This window comes from Nanorana parkeri, unplaced genomic scaffold, assembly GCF_000935625.1.
Source record: "Nanorana parkeri isolate BGI_ZX_2015 unplaced genomic scaffold, ASM93562v1 scaffold3882, whole genome shotgun sequence".
In the NCBI taxonomy this organism is placed as follows: Eukaryota; Metazoa; Chordata; class Amphibia; order Anura; family Dicroglossidae; genus Nanorana; species Nanorana parkeri.
In genome coordinates this window covers 7,133-13,308 of record NW_017310149.1, presented here as the reverse complement: position 1 = coordinate 13,308, position 6,176 = coordinate 7,133, and the positions used below count along the sequence as shown (strand labels likewise).

The 6,176-nt window shown below is 46.2% G+C and overlaps 1 pseudogene; it reads right to left on the bottom strand.

The window, feature by feature from the left end:
* Window positions 1-1,285: 1,285 nt before the first annotated feature.
* On the bottom strand, window positions 1,286-2,820 carry LOC108803574 (annotated as a pseudogene).
* Between the last annotated feature and the right edge of the window lie 3,356 nt (window positions 2,821-6,176).

Sequence of the window (6,176 nt, the reverse complement as noted above, 5' to 3'; positions counted from 1 at the left end):
GAGGAAGAAAGGTATAAATGGTATGTCTTGTCCATATGTTATATGGTAGTAATTATGTAGAGGAAATGATATGACTGGGACAATAAATCATATATGTAATATGTATTATGTTAAGTGTTGAGTATATGAATTGTTTCTGATGATATTTTTGTGATTTGTGAAATGTGAAATCAATAAAGAAATATTTAATTCAGTTGCAATGTTTTATGTTGCACAATATTAGCGCAACTCCTTATCAAATCCCAAAATTTAGTGAAAAACGGCACTTAAATGCCCCAAAACACAATACCTACTTTTTTTTAAATATAAAAGAGGAGGTTACAACGGGTAAATAGATACCCAACATGCCCAGGTTAAAAATTGTGTGTGTCTGTGAAACGGCAACAAATTTCAGTACCCCAAAAAGTCCATAGACGACACTTTAATGTGATATCCAATTTGTGTAGCTCGCTCGTCTTTTTCATACGCAGGCGCACCCGACACATGTTTACGTGAAGATGCGCATGCTCACATAATAATGTTTTTATTATTTTTACATTTATTTTATTTAATATTAATTTTAAAAACTTATTTTTTTTTACTTTCTTTATTTGCTATCACATAGGGGGGCTTACAAGCCCCCCATGTGATAGCAGATTAGTGGTGACAGGTACTCTCTAAGGTAATGCTGGGGGGCTAGACCCCTAGCATCACCTTTACACTCTAAATAAGCTATTGAAGTGCAGATCGCACATCAATTGCTTATAGTTGGGCTTTGGGAGCCCAGCACTGACAGCTATGGGACTGGAAGTGATGTAATCTGCATCTCTCCCGTTTCCATAGTATGGGAAGGTGATCGTCCATCTCCTCCCCAGCTTCCCCCCGACACCAAAGAACCAGGTGACCCGTAGGAGGGGCAGCGGAGCCCAGAACACATGGCAGGGGAGTCGGGCGGGGGGGGACCCGTTCACCTGCCCGTAGAAGCGATCTGGTGGCAGCTGAGCTGCCAGAATCACTGCTACTGTAAAGCCGACCGTCTGCTTTACATGTTTTTTTTTTTTTTTTACACAACTATAGTATTATTATTTTTTTAGACTAATTAAATACAACTGATTTGGTATTCCCTAACTGTTTCGTTTTTGGTAGGAATGCATTAAAAATCATGGTCAAATATATATTTTGTCGCAAAAATTTTATGGAAGAAATTCTTCTGCTTTGTTGCAAAAGACTGACAGAAAAGCAAAAAACAGGTCGATACATAAGGATGGAGGGATCCATGGGAGATGGCTCCCAGAAGCAGTAGTGCTAGTGGGAAAATTAAATCTCATCATCAAGGCACAAATTAACAACTTCAGCGTAGAGTAACCAGCTCCTCTGAAGAGGTGGGGTGAATGGCAACAGTGTTATCAAAGTCTTTTTTGGTTGCTCCCATTTTGATGGCCACAGCAAATCCTTGCAACATCTCATCACACCCAAGTCCTTGCATGTGCAAGCCAACCACCTTTTCTTCTTTGTCAACACAGACCAATTTCATGACGCATTTTGTTTTCCGTCTGGTAACAGCATGGTACATTGGTCAAAAAGAGGTAGTGTAAATCTTGACATTCTCTCTTCCCTTGGCCTTTACTGCTTCCTCTTCTATAAGGCCCACAGTCCCTATTGGAGGATGGCTAAAGACCACTGTGGGGATGTTGTTATAGTCAAGCTTGGAATCCTCTTGACCGTCAAACAATCTTTGGGCCAATCTTCTTCCAGCTGCTATGACAACTGGTGTCAATAGTGCTCTTCCACATTCGGCTGGTGTTCTGGAACTCATCCACTACAATGTGACTTTTTCATCTAACTGAAGACCCAGATTGTCCAGGTTCAAACCCTCAGTGTTGGGATCTCTCCCAATAGCCCACAGTAAGCTGTCAACATCTTGGATTGTTCTCACTGTTGGCTTGTGTCCTGGTACAGAGCACAGTATGCTGACCTCTAGACATTTATCAGTCTTTTTAACAGATTTCACATCTGCATATTTCCAGACATCAACGCCTGCATTTTCAAGCTCTTCTGTGCAATTTGTGCTAATCATGGAATCAAATGTTCGCAGCACCTTATCCTGGCGAATCAACAGAGCAGCTCTAGATCCAAAAGCTGAAAGAATGCCAGCTATCTCAACAGCAATGTAACCAGCACCCACAATACCACTCCGCTTAGGCAATTCTTCAAGTTCAAAAAAGCCATCACTCGTAATACCTGAACTTGCTCCTGGTACCTCTACATATGTTGGCATTGAAGGCTTGCCTCCTGTGGCAATGAGGATGTGAGGAGCTGTGTACTTGCGACCATTCACTTCTACCGTTGGCTCTGGATCAGATGTAAATGTTGAATAACCTCGGATTATCTCTATTTGAGCCTTGTTAAGATTATTTTGGTAGATGTCATTGAGGCGGCTTACATAGGCATCTCGTTTGTCTTTAATAACCTTCCAGGTAAATTTCACATCTGAAACTTGAAATCCATAGTCTTCATGATCATGTATTTACTCGGAGTGAATGGCAGCATTCCAAATTATCTTTTTCGGAACACAGCCGACATTGACACAGGTGCCCCCAAGCTTGTTGCTCTCCACCACGGCCGCCCTGGCCCCTAGCTCCGCCGCTCTCCGGGCACTGGCCAGCCCCCCCGAGCCTCCTCCGATCACCAGGTAATCAAACGAGCAGTGTGGCCGACCCTTCGGGTGACTCCCGCACACCATCCCCGAGTCTTGCACATCGCCCCCGGGAGCGGACACGGCTTGTGACATGGTGACAGTCCTGCAAATTAACCTCTGACCTCCCGGTGGTGATCGGTGACAGGCCGTGCATGCGATCCTGGAGTAAATCCAGCTGCTGCCGTAGCGATCGGTACGGTGGAGCAGTGATCGCGGTGACAGGAGCTGTGTAAAGTTGTGCAGAGGGAAAGATCGGAGTGTCCGGTTAGTATAGAGAGGGATGCTGTGCCATTTGCTGGTGATGGGGGTGCCGGGTCCTCGCCGGATCAGGTGGCTGATGTGAGCGGGCAGAGTGTGTGCGCTTCCCCGGGATGAGAGGTGTAGCGGGACTGCTGTACAGAGGCCTCGGCTCCGGACTATGAATCGGCTTTACATGTTTAAACAGCGTCCCTGTGGCAAAAGCCGCCGGGAGTCTGTTTAAACAGCCCAGATGCCGGTGACGTACACAGTACACGCCTGTATCATTTTATCACAACACAAACACCAACACAATGCAAAAATGATTTTTAACATAAGTCGCTTATTTACAGTTTTGCGTACCTTCATTGTTTTACCTTTTTGCAAAAAGGCGCAATTTCAGATTTGCAAATATTTGTTATTTATTAACTCAATACAGTTTTATCTTTTAGATTTAGTCGGAAAATATTTTTTTTGTGGGCTGATACTGATTTTAGTGTGCTTTATCAATTGAATTGTGTATTTTTATCGGTTTGATGTTAATTTGAGAAACATTTGCGCAATTATCGAAGGGCCTACAAATTTAGTAGCACCATCTTTTTATTCTACCAGGCCTGTGCTTTCAGAAAATATATGGTTTGGGCCAGCTTAGGTGCAAAATGTTCCAGAGGGATTGGCAGCAAAAGGGTTAAAGCTGTCCGTACACCTTTGAGCCTTGTTAAGATTATCTGCCTCCTCCAGTCTCGGCAAGGACAACCCCCCCAGAAGCCCATCCAGGCGAGCCGAGTCGTAAGCTGGAATCCTGGAAAAGAGGTTCTGATAGTAGGTGTGAAATTCCTGTAATATGGCCTGCGGTTCGGTGACTCTATCCCCCCTGTCAGTCAGGATACAGGGAACAGTGGTAAGATTCCTCTGGTCCGCAACCAGCAAGGCCAGGAAATTTCCATTTTTGTCCCCCCGTTCAAACAGCGACTCACGCAGTTCCCTTAAGGAGCATCTAGTCATCTCAACATGGTGGAGGTTCAGCGCCCGCCGTGCCACCCGGAGCTCCTCCAAAGATGTCTCCCCACGGGAAGTTGCAAAAGCTGCAGCAGCTGCTGATTCTGTCCTATGAAGTTCATCTAGAGCTGCATTGAATTCTACACAAGAAGCTTTGATAGCAGACACAAATTCCCCACGTACATTTGCCTTAAATGCATCCCACACAACATTAGTAGAAGCAGTACCCTCATTCGTTTCCCAGTATCTCTCCACAGCAGGGAGCACTCTGCTGGACACCATTTCCATGCTCAGCCAACTCGGTGACAATCTCCAACACCCGGAATTCCTATGACCTGGTAGCAACAGGGAGACGGTGAGCGGGACATGGTCTGACAGACCACCAGGTAGGTAAGATGCTCCGACCACCAGGTTAAGTAGGCCCCTGTTGCCAAAGGCCATATCAATTCGAGCCGAAGAGCCATGGGAATGTGAAAGTTGGGAATATGCACGGTGTCCCGGGTTTTTCCACCTCCAGACTTCCTCCAAGCCAGCCGTGTCCGCCCAGGATACAAGATCCAGCCCAGCAGGCCTGGCTACATTGGAAGTGTCCAGGGAGGGGTCCAAAATGTTATTGAAATCCCCTGCTATGAGAACTGGTATGGGGAGATAGGCAGCGAGTTTATGGAACACCGTATATAATATCTGTACATTGAACGGTGGTGGTACATATACATTTACAATAGCAAACTGCTTTGCATGGACATTCATGACCAAAATAAGGAATCGGCCCCCAGGATCCATTATGGTATGAATAATGGAGCATGGGAGGGATCTATTGATCAAGATAGACACTCCTCTGGCATACACTGAGTACGTAGTATGGAACATTTTCTGGAGCCAAGGGCGTCTCAACGACAAAATTTTGCTACCTGTTAAGTGGGTTACCTGTAAAAGGATAATGTGTGGTCTCTGTTGTTTCAGATAATTCAGGATCATAGAACGCTTAAATTTGTCGTTGAGACCCCTCACATTCCATGAGAGAATATTAAGTTGTTCCCCCATATAAAGACCCTAGGTACATATGGTGCCCAGGACAAAGTAACAAACACCATGAGCCAGTGAGACATAGGACAAACAGTGGAAACCTGCGAGCGGCATGTAAATGGCATAGCATCCCCAGTTTAACATCCCCCCCTCCCATAACACTTAACCTAAATCCTTTACTTGCTAGTAAGAATTTAACCAGAACAACTAGAAGCTTGTACCCAAAACTCCCTACCGATTGTCAGAGCACCCCCAGTGAGAAGTGTCCCAGTTCAAAATGCAAAAATCAAAAAGGAAAAACCAAAAAGGGGGTTAACAGTGGTCAATGTGTATCGTGGTGGAGAGACCGCTGCCTCCTATGGAACATGAGGCCTGTCACATAGGGCCAAGGCATTAGTGTCACAGCTTTCAGATGAGTCTAAAGATGAATAATCTGTGGGTCTCATCCCCAGCTCAGGGGCCGCTGTACAGTACACATCAAGTAGGTAGGATGGGGAGTAGCAGCAACAGCCACTAAACAGGGCACCCCAAAGATGGAGACTCCAGAGTAACTTTCTGTAAAAAACCTCCGGCCCCGTTCCCGCCTGTGCTGGGTTGTCAAAGAAATGGACCGTGCCCGAGTGCTGGATCCGCAGCTTACTCAGGTAATACATGCCATACTTAATTCCTTTCTCCCGGAGCCTGCGCCGGATCTCAACAAAGGATCTCCTTTTCCTCTGTATCTCCGCAGAGAAATCAGGGAAAAAACAAAGTTGCGTGTTCCCACAGCTGACCTCCGGGCATCTACGAGCTGCAACCATGATCTTGTCTCTGTCCCTGACTTCAGGAGGCGAGCCAGAAATGGACATGGAGGGGCCCCCGGCGGTGCCCTACCCATGGGTACTCGGTGAGCACGTTCAACCACGAAGGTTGGGGGCAGCTCATCCAGCCCCAGGACCCTCTTAAATAGAGCCTCAGCAAACTTTACTGGGTCTGCACCCTCTTCACCCTCCGGCATCCCGACAATGCGTACGTTGTTCCTCCTCATGCGGTTTTCTGCATCATCAACTTTGGCAGCCAGGAAATGGACAGTGCGTTGCAATTCTGTAAGTGTAGCAGCATGTCCATGCACTGTGTCCTCCACATCTGACACCCTGGTTTCTGCAGCTGTTATGCGGGTACGGATCTTGTCCAGATCATGGCGGATCAGAGTGCACTCTGCCGCCAAATTATCTATTTCTGCGGTTAGGGTGACTTG